Source organism: Pan troglodytes, chromosome 13, assembly GCF_028858775.2.
Source record: "Pan troglodytes isolate AG18354 chromosome 13, NHGRI_mPanTro3-v2.0_pri, whole genome shotgun sequence".
NCBI lineage: Eukaryota > Metazoa > Chordata > Mammalia > Primates > Hominidae > Pan > Pan troglodytes.
The window spans coordinates 85,769,816-85,784,367 of NC_072411.2; positions in this window are offsets into that span (position 1 = coordinate 85,769,816).

A 14,552-nucleotide genomic window follows, 5' to 3' on the forward strand; every position below is an offset into this window, starting at 1 on the left:
TTTCTCTAATTTTTACTCTGCATCTATCCAAGACCCCAAGATTTCTATCATGGTGCAAAAATAGCTGCTGACAAATATTGAGGACCTGCCACTTTTCAGATACTAGGTTAGATATCTTGCTAATATCCAAATCATTGGGAAAACTTCCTGAAAGACAATAGGTAACATTTACTATTTGTTTTACAGGTGAAGAAAGGGGGACAAGAGACATTGATTTTTTTGGCGCAACTCCACTGTTGGTGATAAAACCTTCCAGAGAATTTAATAGATTGCTGGTTTTCCTAATAAATATGCCCTTCTGGAAATATTTAAGTTATAGGCAGGCATGCTTATGAAGACTTCCCCATGACCTTAATACAAATTTTTCAGAATATAAATATAACTGGAATTAAAATACATCTATTATAGTATGATATGTAAAACACTGCCTCTTTTTTCCATGCATGTATCTTAATACCTTTAAGGTATCTATTCAGCATTGCCTCAAGAAAGGGAGGATATCAAGGTTAGAAAGAGAAAAAAAATACTCCATTTCTTGGTTTTAACGTTTTAAACAAGAAATCTAATTTTAAGACTGACATTTAGGGAAAATTTTTTGATAAGCAAGTCCTGTAGACTGATTATTTGTGCTCCCTCTCAATATTCCTATGATGAAATCCTAACCCCCAAGGTGATGGTATTATAAGGTGCAACCTTTGGCAGGTGATTGGGTCATGGTTCTTTAAGAGAAAGCCCATCCACGTTCCCTAGACTACAATAACACAAAGAAGAACAGAGATGATTGAAATTGGTGTTAGTAGCAGAAAAGTCCTGAGAGATGCAAGCCCATAGCACAAATCCAGAAAAGGTACAGGGGACTAGCTTAACCTGAGCTATACTTTTAAGCAGGGTGAGAATGTTCCCACAGAGAAAGGTGGCAGGCAGAGAGGGCATTATGGATTGCAACTACAGTAGACAACAATGACAGGACAATAGCAAGGCCATAGATACACAAAAGCAAAGGCAGATATACAAAAGCAAAAGCAAAACCAAAAAAAAAAAAAAAAAAAAAAAGAAAAAAAGCAAGGCCATAGATATACAATAGATATACAAATAGTATGTAAAGACACTTACATACTATTAAGTAAATGTCGTGACTGGCCAATTGTGCGTATCAGAAAGAAGCAGGAAAGGAAGGAAATGGATGCCTCCTCCCCACTAACATTGCAGGACCAGTTCCCTGCAAAATCAACCCCAAGGTTGGGGAGCATTGCAGAAATCTTGAATGTGCTTGACTTATAAACCTGAAATGACTGAGCAGTAACTGACTGACCTCATTTACACCCCAAAAGATGAAAACTCGTTAATATAACATGACTGTTCTTATCCAGAAGAGACCAGACTAATTTTTCTGTTTTTGGGAAGGCAAAAATGAAGATTCAGAATAGAAATTAATTTCAGCTATGGGAAAATAAACTTACAATTTTGCCAAGCAAGATTTTCACGTAAATATCAAGCCCACAACGTTTAGAATCATGTAGACACTGAAACATCAGATTCTACTTGATTCCAAGTCTGTTCATTTCCATCACAACCCCCATGGCAATTAGATTGTGTCATGATCATCATCCCTTTCTCTGTTACATACTATTCATCACAGGGATCCAAAATTCTTGAACTGTGTTCTGTACTCCCTGAGTTTCTTGAAATTTGTTGACAAGTTCCAGTCTAAGTGGAAGAAAAAAAAAAGGGACAAATCAAAGTGTATTTCCTTTGAAAAATCCCAGTTTTCCCTCCTGTAGTACATTTTTAAAATACATAAAATGGAGATGGAGTCTCAATATGTTGCCCAAGCCAAGTCTTGAACCCTTGGACTCAAGCAATCCTCCCACCTTGGCCTTCCAAAGTGTTGGGATTACAGGCATGAGCCACCACTCTTGGCCTCTTCCTGTACTACTTTTAATTGTTTGGTAAAGAATCACTTCTAATCCTTCCTTCAGTCTGTCTTACCAGTGAATTCACTGGCCAACCTCTTAGGTCCCACCCCCGTGATCCCTATATTATACAGCATATTTGCTAATGGCAGAAACAAACTGGATTTCAGGGTCAAATAACTTTCCCATCACATGACCCAGTCAAGATTCTCGTCCCCATCAGATCATAATAAAATTATTCAAATATCACTTACCTTTACATTTAAAATGTCACCATTATCCATACTATGGGAATATGTATATAAATCCATGAAGCCACAAATATTGTTTATCTTCTTTCCTGCTAGCCTCTCTTGATTTACTGGTCACCTCTCCACTATTTTTACTCTTCCTAAGTCAGCTTGTTTCCCTCCATAGGGTATAATTTAACAGCTTGTTTGGTTCTTTTTCTCTGCCCCACTAATATATCAATGCCTTCTTGTTCTGGTCAGCAAATCTTCTGCCAAGTATGTTCTCCCCACTCTTCATTAGATGTACTTTCTTTTGCCAGGAGCATTAGTTTAGAATCATGCATCGTGGTCCAGAAAACTAAATTCTGTTCTTTGACATCATATACAGAGCCAGCTGTTCACTTCTCAGTTCCTTCTTTATCTTCCAAAGTTATGACCTTGGATTAGAAGAAATTAAACCACCACCTGCGTCCCTAAGACCTTCAGTTTCTTGCTCAGGTTTCTAAATACTCCATGCATAATTTTTACAAGCCTTTTGTTTGCATTCATATTTTCAACTGAACTATTGAAATGTCTAATTAGAAAGCATACCTGTGTGAAGATATCAAAAATGCTAAGTGACTTCCTATGGATTAAGTAATGTTTTCTCATCATGTAGTCTTCAGTATCATTAATGAATATTGTTATATATTAATACTTATTTTGTCTACACTAATTTCACTTTCTACAGTGAATCATTTCAGTGTAACACTAGAAATACATGAGGCTAGATGTTTCAATTTAAAAATTTCTCTTAAAAATTTTTGTAATTATATTCTTGTAAGAATTCTGAAGAACTAATTTTGCAATAGTTTAACATTCGGGACTAAATCGTCAACATGTTAATCTTCTCTATTTAAAGACTATCTCTTATGTTCACTAATTGTATGCCTTTATTTAAGCTATGGATTTCCGCACAGTTGAGATGAAAAGTCTTATTAAAATATTAAAGAGCAATAAAAGCTTAACTCAACTATTATTGAATTAAGCTAAGAACGAGGGTTGTAATCTATTTTATCTTTTTTAAAATACCAAAGACTTTTTCTACAACTTAAAGAAATATGTATTCAGGGAAAAAGACAATCATTTATTTGAAAAATGAAACTTAAAATGAACTCACAATTATTTTCAACAACATGTTTTTCTGTTTTTGGTCCTCTCTTGTGTTGACACTGTGGCATGGAACAATGTAACTTACAGATGGGATTTTAAGTTAAATTGTAGGTCAAGGCACTTGAGAAGATTTACTGCTCATGCACAAATGCTCTCCCCCTTATTATTGAATTAGTATATTCAGTTGCTCTGACCATGTGAAAATGAATGTAATCCTGAACTCTTTTCATGTAATCCCAACATCACAGCACCCATGAATTCAGACAAGTCATCAGGACAGTTTCTGCTTCCTCATCGCTTTGTAAGCATTCATGAATTTGTGGATGTGTGAAGTGAGTTCTAATCCTCTAGCCAGAATGGGGTAAAGGTTTTATCTTTCCAGTAAGGGCTCCATATCTATCTATCTATCTCCCTCCTATCACTCTAGCACCCTGTACTCTTTGGGGCACTCTTTCTATTAGCAGATAGAGCCTTATCAATGTTCTCGGGACTTCATCTGACCCTGTTCTACATGAGAATCACTTGGGAAGCTTAGACAATAGGTACTGTCTTGCCTCCATCCCAGAGCAATTAAGTTGGAATCTCTAGGGGTAGAGCACAGTTGTTCACATTTATTACTCTCAGGTGATTCTAATGTGCCATCAAGGTGGAAAACTTTGCTATAGATGTTGAGGCAGTGATACTCAACGTTAGCTGCAAAGTGGAATCACCTGGGGATTTTTTGTTTGTTTGTTTGTTATAGAATTCCCACAGCCCAGACTAGTTATATCAGCATATCTGGGAGCGAGACTAAGGCATCAGTTTTTTTAAGAAAACCTCCCCAGGTAAATCCAAGCAAAGCTGAAAACCACTGAGGCAGGCAGTGATTCCACTGAACTTTTAACATTCACTCTCGTAACACCACCCACAAATGTTTTCTTTCTACTCTCCACTGACAGATACAGATCTTATCCTATTTTCTTTACTCCCACTTCTGTCCTCACCACACATATACACAGACACACACAAGTGGTATTTCCATGAGCTGCAGACTTAATGAAGGTTTGGAACAAAGGAAGAAATTTATATTTGAGAAAAAAATCCTATTTATTATTAGATATCCTCTGCCTCAAAGTTTTTGGCCACCCTACCATCATCTGCCTGTTTTAAATGCTAAAGGTAACTTTACCTTACCTATCAGATCCACTCACATTTTTATATAGGGAAACGTAGCCCTCCTCCACACTGGCAAACATTACGTACCCAAACATCTTTGGGTTACACTATTTTCTTTCTTTCTCACTACCAGTCTCTAAGTGTAAAAGAACACCATTAAAAGTCATAAAGAATACTATAAAATTCCGTCACCCGCCCTACACACAGCTAGCCTGAAGGAGGCAGAGATGTTAAAGTCAACTTTAAGTTGACTTTTTTTCTGAACAGGTACACAAATAACTGCTACATGAATGAAAGTAATTATACAATGAGAATTGTGACTTTTTTTCTGAACGGGTACACAAATAACTGCTACATGAATGAAAGTAATTATACTATGAAAATTAGACAATTCTCAATTGAACTCTCAAAGTAAATCAGTAGAAACCTTAAACAAACCTTTATAAACACTTGCTTATAAAAAGTCAAAGGACACACAAATTCAGATTCCCCAATAAGTAGACTTTCCTGAAGCAAAAGTTACAAAAATGGTCTGTGAAGGAAATAAAATACCAACTAAGAAGTTCTTCATTTCCAATTTTCTATTTTTAGATCATTCAATTTGAGCCTATTATCTCTGCCATACTGTTTGTTCTCATTAATTTTCATTTGTGTTTTTAATATTGTTTATACATTTGTTATGCCTTCTCCAGCATCTTAGATTGCCCATTTATTATTTCTATTTCCCACTAATTCTCAAATTACTTCCCAATTAATTACATACACAAATAATTGTTTTTAAACTTAATAAATGCTCTATTAATGAAGCTTTGGGAAAATAACGTTATGAATTTTTATGTTAACTTTTGAGGAAGAACATTGTTGCTTAATGAGATCACAGTAATAGCTATGAACTAAACCCAACTATTACTCAATAGTGCTGTTTTAAATCACACCAAATTTCAAAGGCATACAACAATAATGAAAATCAATTTCACAAATACGCATCAACTGGAATTAGGCTAGGATCAGGCTGGGATGGACTGTGATTGGCTCTAGATCAAGGTGTGACCAGTATGCTCCCACAGTGGCTACCCAAGGCATGTTCTTCTTATGATAGGCGTTCAAAAGAACAAGCCCAACACACAAACACATATCAAGTCTTGGGTCACATCACATCTACTAACATCCTGTTGGCTAAAGCAAGTCATATGGTCAAGTCCAAAGTCAAGAAACTGAAAATATAAACTGCTCAGCATGAGATCATAATAGATATTTAATATTACTATAGGGAACAATTTTTTTTTTTTTTTAAGAGTCAGGCTCTATAACACAGGCTAGGGCGCAGTGGTGCAATCATAGCTCACTGTAACCTTGAACTCCTGGGGCTCAAGCGATCCTCCTGCCTCAGTCTTCTGACTAGCTAGGACTATAGGCATGCATCACCATGCCCAGCTAATTTAATTTTATGTAGAGATGGGAGTCTGTCGTGTTGCCCAGGCTGGTGTTGAACTCCTAACCTCAAGCAGTTCTCCCACCTCAGCTTCCCAAAGTGCTAGAATTACAGGTGTGAACCACCGTGTCAGCCAAGAACAATTTAATTTACCATATTATCCTAGAAATACCATTTCTGGAACATACATGATAGGGTGTTAATATTTCTGTCCATATTTCTAAACTCAGTAATAACCTTGAGTCTTTCTCTCTACCTCCTTTATTCTTCTTTGAAGTTAAAGAAAGATCTCAAATGCCAGAGACAATGGACTATGGTATTAAATAGTTTTGGCTCTGGGGTCACACCCCCTGAGTTTTTATCCTTGCTTAACTATCTCTTAGATGTATAACTTCAGACAACTTAACCTTTCTGTGCCTTAACTTTCTTATCTCTAAAAGTGGGGATAATACTACAAGCTACCTCATAGTGTTGTTATGAGAATTAGCTGAAATAACCCAGGTTAAGCCCTTAGAAGACTACTAGTGAATGGGAAGTACTCAATAAAAGTTAGCTAGCTAATGGAAGGAGAAAGGAGTCATCAGTAGAGTTGGACCAAGGTTAAACGTTTTCATCTCCCTTCATTTTATCCCTGGAGCCTTTTGGTAAAGAGGAAGTCAAACTTTCATCCTTTTTCTTCCTACATGGCTATTCTGACAATTACCCTGTGCTGGTCAAAGAAAGCCCCACCCCAGGAAAGAAAACTTGGTGTAGGTTTCTTAAGTAGCTCTTTTTCTTAAAAAAAAAAAAAGTACAAAAGAAATTCCTTTGTTTCATGATCCTTTCTCTAGCTGAGGATGCATGAAAAATATTTGCTACATAATTTCTACATTAGTATAAGAGCATAATTTGAGTGCTTACATTGAGCCAAGTAACTTTGCTAAGCATTTTGCATATTAACATTAGGTTGATGCAAAAGTAATTGAAATAAAAGTAATGGCAAAAATCACATTCTCCCAAAGTTCCTAGGAAATGAATAACATTTTTATCCTCATTTACAAATGAAGACAACTGAAACTTAATTTGCCGAAGCACTCAGAGGTAGCAAAAGACTAAATTTGCATCGAAAATGAGCCTGTAGAAAGGACATACACACACACAAAAAACTACAGACCAATATCCCAGATTAACATAGATACAAAAATCCTTAACAAAATACTAGCTACCCAAATCCAATAGTATATCAAAAAGATAATACATCATGATCAAGTGGGTTTCATACCAAGGATGCAGGGATGGTTTAACATAGCAAGTCAATAAATGTGAGACACCACATAAACAGAAAAATAAGAATAACATGATCATTTCAATAAATGCAGAAAAAGCATTTGATAAAATCCAGCATCGCTTTATGATTAAAACCCTCAGCAAAATCAGCACAAAAGGGACATACCTCAAGGTAATAAATGCCATCTATGAAAAACCCACAGCCAACACCATACTAAAGCAGGGAAGTTGAAAGCATTCCCCTAAGAACTAGAACAAGACAAGGATGCCCACACTCACCACTTCTCTTCAACATAATACTGGAAGTCCCAGCCAGAGAAATCAGACAAGAGAAAGAAAGGTCATCCAAACTGGTAAAGAGGAAGTCAAACTTTCATTTTCACCAATGATATGATCATATACCTAGAAAACCCTGAAGAATCATCCAAAAAGCTCCTAGATCTGACAATTGAATTCAGTAAAGTTTCAGGATAAAAAATTAATGTACACAAATCAGTAGCACTGCTATATACCAACAATGACCAAGTTGAGAATCAAATCAAGAACTCTATCCCTTTTACAACAACTGAAAAAGTAAAGTATGTAGGAATATACTTAACCAAGGGGGTGAAAGATCTCTACAAGGAAAGCTACAAAATGCTGCTGAAAGAAATCAGATGACACAAACAAGTGGAAACACATCCCAATGTCTTGGGTGGGTAGAATTTTACGAAAATGATCATATTGTCAAAAGCAATCCAATTCCCATCAAAATACCATCATCATTCTTCACAGAAGCACAAAAAAAAATCCCCAAATTCACGTGGAACCCAAAAAGAGCGCACATAGCCAAAGCCAGACTAAGCAAAAAGAACAAATTGCGGCATCTCAATACCCAACTTCCCACTATACTACAAGGCTATAGTTACCAAAACAGCATGGTACTGATATGAAAATAGGCACATAGACTAATGGAACAGAATAGAGAGCCCAAACAAAGAGAGAATGTTTTTCTCTATTTTGTCAACTCATCTTTGACAAAGTAAACAAAAACATGAAGTGGGGAGAAGACACCCTATTCAAAAAATGGTGCTGTTACAATTAGCAAGCCACATGTAGAAGAATGAAACTGGATCCTCATCTCTCACCTTCAAAAATCAACTCGAGATGGATCAAATACTTAAATCTAAGGTCTGAGACCATAAAAATTATGGAAGATAACATCAGAAAATTCTTCTAGGCATTGATAGGCAAAGAATTCATGACGTGGAACCCAAAAGCAAATGCAACAAAAACAAAAATAAATGAATGGGACTTAATTAAACTAAATAGCTTCTGCACAGCAAAAGAAATAATCAGCAGAGTAAACAGACAACCCACAGTGGGATAAAATATTCAAAAACTATGCATCCAACAAAGGACTAATATACAGAATCTACAAGGAACTGAGATCAGTAAGAAAACAAATAATCCCATCAAAAACTGGGCAAATGATATGAATAAACAATTCTCAAAATATACAAACAGCCAACAAACATATGAAAAATTCTCAGTGTCACTAATCATCAGGGAAATGCAAATTAAAACCACAATGAGATACCACCTCACTCTTGCAAGAATGACCATAATTAAAAGTAAAAAAACAGTAGACGTTGGTGTGGATGTGGTACAAAAGGAACACTTTTACATTGCTGATGGGAATGTAAACTAGTACAACAACTACGGAAAACATTATGGAGATTGCTCAAAGAATTAAAAGTAGATCTACTAGTTGATCCAGCAATCCCACTACTGGGTATCTACCCAAAGGAAAATAAGTCATTATATATAAAAGACTCATGCACACACATGTTTAAAACAGCACAATTCACAATTGCAAAAATATGGAATGAACTTAAATGTCCATAAAGAAAATGTGGTATACTGCTCAGTATACTGAGTGGAATACTACTCAGCCATAAAACAGAACAAATAATGGCATTTGGAGCAACTCAAATGGAGCTGGAGACCATTATTCTAAGAGAAGTAACTCAGGAATGAAAAATCAAATATCGTATGTCCTCACTTATAAGTGAGAACTAAGTTATGAAAATGCAAAGGCATAAGAATTATATAATAGATTTTGGGAACTCAGGGGGAAGGGTGGGAGGGGGCTGAGGGATAAAAGATTACATATTGTGTACAGTGTACACTGGTCGGGTGATGGGTGCACAAAAATCTGAGAAATCACAACTAAAGAACTTATCCATGTAAACAAAAACCACCTGTTCCCCAAAAGCTATTGAAAGTGTTTAAAGGCACATGATCACACACACAAAAGAAAAACAGATGACTCTACAGTCTCCTTGAAGCAGTAATATAAGAAGTTCTTCAAAATGGAATATGACTTCTATACATTCTGAAAATATGCATAAAATAAGGATGAGGTTGTAGTGCTTCATATAATCTCACTAGGAAGAAAAAATTCACTTTGGCAATTTAATGATGGAATGTTATCCATATTTTTCAGGGAAAACCAGGGTTGAAGTGTCCTTTTAGGTATCAGAACTTACCCAAGGGGAACTTAATCAGGCCATCTAATTGTTTTCCAACTGAGTTCTGTTGAGTGCCACGGTTTCCAGTGTTAGAAGATTTGCAAACCCCTAAAAGGAGTCCAAATCCATTTAACAGAGGAGATGCAGGAGGCCCAGGAATATGAAACAACCTATCTAGCAATACTCAGCTAGTATTAAACTGGGGGTTAAAATCCAGGTCTCATAATTAAAGATTAGTACCCTATTATATTCAGAAGCTTGAATTTCAAAAGATTTTGGCAAAAAAAGTACACATTTATTTACCAATCAATAAGCATTGGGACATTTTCTAAATCATCTTACCTAAGAGTGTCTTCCAGCCCTTGTATATCCCTCACAAGTTGCTGAGATCATATTGACATCCAGGGCTACCATGGATGGCCATACAGGTGTGCACAGCACAACTCTAGGGGGCATTAGTTGTATAAAATATAATTTGAATGGCACCCCCTGCTGTGTGACATGGTAGCCCAAATAACATCCCACCTATTTAAAACTCAGATTACATAAAATGAGTGTTCTGATATTCTCCCCATCCATTCCATGGTGTTTTAATTGTGTTTAGAAAAAGCGACTTTTTTTTTTCTGGTGCATTGTTTAGGTTGATTTGCTGACTACAATAAGCCTCCATACAAAATCTGAGAACATCTTGCTAAACAAATGCAGAATGGTTTAGTTCTTATTATCTTCTTTAGCTGGAGAGTGTATGTAAGTTCTAAGTGTCTGTCACAGATAACAACTTCATATTAACTTTCTAAGATACTCTTCACATCCATCTCAGTTTCAAAAGACTACAAAACCCTGTTACTTTCAGGTATATGTTGCATTTTATTTATTTGTAGGGTCTCCCAGCAATATTAAGTGACATTAAAGTCTGTATGTGAAAAAGAAAACTGTCTTTTAAAATAACTATAATATTGCACTTTATAAAAAAATGCAAGTGCATTTTCTTGTAGAAACCATGACTTACAATAATGACTATTATCTATATGCAATTATTTCTGTTATCTTGGAACATATTGACATTCATTTATTTAAAGATAATGTAACACATTTATATTCATTGAAGCAATCTATGGATATAATTAAACCTGGATGCCCATCTTATGCTAAGTAGTAACATGAAAAAAATTTGCAATCAGAGCTTTGGCACTGCTAAAAATAGCTCATATCAAATTGAGAAAACTGCGTTATGGCTTATTTCAAACACAACTGCAAATTATTATAAGAAAACAAAATTACAACTTGGATAACTGCTATACCAGAACATTCATTCCACCCAACAATGGGACATTGGAACTAGTCTAACAGGGCAAATGCTTCAATGAGAGCATCACTGACTGTTCGAGTGATTGCCCATTTATCTCCATTACAGTAGATGGATCCAGAGAGATAACCAAGCAGTGGCCAAAGCATGTTTTTGTAGAAAACATAATTGGACATGATGAAATAAACTTTTAAATATTAACTAAAGAATGTATTTGGTGGAAGGTTGGAAATATAGCCTAAAGATTTATAACAGAATTTTCTTCTCTTAATGCTCTTTTCATAAGGCAGTTTAATGAATTAGGTAATCATTAATTATCAGAGATTTGTATCTGGGAGCAAAACAAAAAGTGAAGATTAAAATACACCTAAATGCCAAGAAACTTTCATTTTAATATACCCAAACTTATAACACTTTCATGCTTTAAGAAAAAATGTTTTGAGAGTGTCACCAGAAATACAATATCACTCATCAAAAACTAGTTAAAAGGAATTTTCTTACAAGTGGCTCTAATTAATGGTCCTCCTGGAACTGCAGAACAAAGCTGTTTTTATTCCATGCCACCCACAATGTTGTCTTCTGTCAATATTATTGGTCCTTATCTAGAGCACATTAGGGCTCCCTTGTTGCAAGGTTAATACCAATTATTCTAGGCAGGGTTTCCCATGTCAGGAATAATTAAGTAGCACCACTGGTAGATCAAACAGTTCATTTTCAGATGAACTATGAAGTGGCTGGAGAGACTAAATATTACATTTTATTTGCATTATATAGTTTGAAAAGTATTCCATATGCGAGTCTTTCCACATGATACTTTTACTCTAGGGTGGCAGCAAAAGGAGAGAAGTTATATTAACATGTGAGTTCTATTCTACTTTCACTATCAGAAAACTTGTCAAATCTAAATTTACTTTATTCACTAAAGAGAATGACCCAGACTTACTGGAATAAATTTAATTGATATCTAACTCTCCCATCATTTTTCTTTAAAAAGTCAGTATTTTGATTAGAAACTTTTTGGTAAGAGATACAGAAGTGTTTAAAAATCAAGGTTTATATGTAGTAATTTATTTAATTCCTTTTTAAAAATTATAGACATTTGATTCAAAGCATTAAAAATGAAATGCACCAACTCCAGCCTAGCTTCTGCACATACATCAGAGTATCTCTGGGGAGGCTGTAGGATCAAAGTGAGATCTGATCAACCCTCCTGCACCTGGCTATTTAATAGAAGCTCTATGTGGCAGATAATGTGAATTGGTATTATCTGTTAGCATTTCATCCCCCCTTCTGGCTGGACATGCGGAAACTATACTTTGTACCTTATCTTGGACTTATGATCTCAGTGTAAAGTAGGATGTATGAGATTTGGAAGGTGAAAGTAACACAGGGGTCCTCTGCTTCCCCTTCACCTCTCTTCTGCTAAGAAACAGAGTCCTGGACATTTCTGACTTTCCTGTCCAGGTCTCTAGTGTCCATTTTCCATCCTAGGAGATTGGAGGCTATTGTAACAGCAATGGATACTGTCATTTCTGGCTTCCTATCCCTGGATCACAGCTACAGGGTGTGTCTTGAAATCAGAGTACTAGTGGAGGTCTTGGAGATGGTAGCTCTCCTAAGGAATTAGTTCTATCTTGTTCTGGGAGTCATTCTGGAAATCTAGTGTCTACTTTTTGCTAACATATAATTTCCTATATTAAATCATTTCCTGCTTAAAATTATGCTTCATTTTCTCACTGGAATCATTGATGTACCCTGCCTGTCCTCTAAAACAAAAAGCAAAGTCACTTCAGAGAGGACTCAGCTGGTGGCAAGCTTACTCTTTCATAAAGAGGCTTTACATTAATATACATTTACTTATTACTGTAGATTTATAATACACATACCTATATATACACATAAGTCTACATATTTATAAATATATACATTATAAATGTTTATATACGTCCCTTCCACTAATATATGTTAGAAGAGGTGATTATGCAAGGAAAACTTTTCTTGATTGTCTCAAGAAAGAAGAAAGGAAATAAGAATTTATACGGTAAGAAAGAAGCCATAGTAAGTATTTAATTTACAAAATGCTAAAGTATTTCTAGTCTATGAGGCAGTTCTCACATTGCTATAAGGAAATACCTGAGACTGGGTCATTCATCAAGAAAAGCATTTTAATTTTTAAATTTTAAATATTTAAAAACCTTTAAAAATGTTCCCTGCTGTTCAGGAAGCATGATGCTGGCATCTGCTGAGCTTCTGGGGAAGCATCAGGAAACTTACAATCATGGCAGAGGGCAAAGGGGCAGGAATATCACATGGCCAGAGCAGGAGCAAGTGAGTGAGAGAAAGCGAGAATGAAAGAGAGCGAGCAGTCGACGGAGTGAGCTACAGTAAGAGGGGAAGTGCCAAACTTTTAAACAACCAGATCTCGTGAGAACTCACTATCATGAGATCACCATCTAGGGGATGGTGCTAAACCTTTCCTGAGAAACCCACTCCCATGATCCAATCACCTCCCACCAGGCCCCACCTCCAACCTTGGGGATTACAATTCAATATGAGATTTGGGCAAGAATACATATCCAAACTATATCAACTACTTACAGCCTGCTTTAACTTTTCTTAAGAGTTATAAACATTTATGTCTATGCTAATACACATATATTTCCACAGCTATAATTAAAAGCGAAGGTAAGACATTCAAATTCATCAAAACTGAGTCTAGTGACCTGACCAAAAGCACAAAGTCAGACTGGAGCTCAGCCTTCTACTCTCACCTTTGAGTTCTGCCACTGACCCAGGAAAGATAGGCCTCAGTTCACAGGCCAGTCCTGGCCTCTGCCGTTGTCATATCTGATCTTGGAATCTGTACCCAATGGTCACATCAACATGAATGACAACATTTTCCACATCCTTCAACCAACAAAAATAAAAAATTTTAAAAATTACAACTATGTAGTTGGGATTTTATTACTGAAGATCCATCTCAATTTCTGTCTGTTTGAATTTCTATCTGTGTTGCTGTATTTCAGTTTGTCTGTTCTTTGTATCTGTCTACTTCTGTTGCTTTTTTGCTACTCTTCCCCATGGCAAGAAATTATTTTTCTTTCTCCCTTTCACTTCATTTCAATTCATTAAATAGCTGTTCTATAAAATTGAAATTTATATTTCTTATAGTACATATTGATGTTTTAGTCTCTAAAAATAAAAGATTAGAAAGTTTTATAATTTTCTTTAAAATCATCGATTTATTTTCTTTACAACAGTTAACTCTTGACAAAGAAAAATCTTGCATGATTTCTCAAATCTACTGCATGCAAATAAAATGTAATATTCATATTGTAACCTGACCTCCATTTGGAATCACTTCTAACTTTGAAGGTTTTTTTTTTAATTCTCATATCCAGGGTATAAAAAATATATTCAATGTTGGCAGCAGAATTTCTTAATTTTTTCCTTTACTTTGTATTTTTATAGTATTTTAAAGAGAAATAAGCTAGATTATTAAAGTGTAAATTTACAAATAAATATCAACATAAGATCCCAGTTTCTCAAAAAGCCATAAAAGTAATTCACACACATCAACATAAA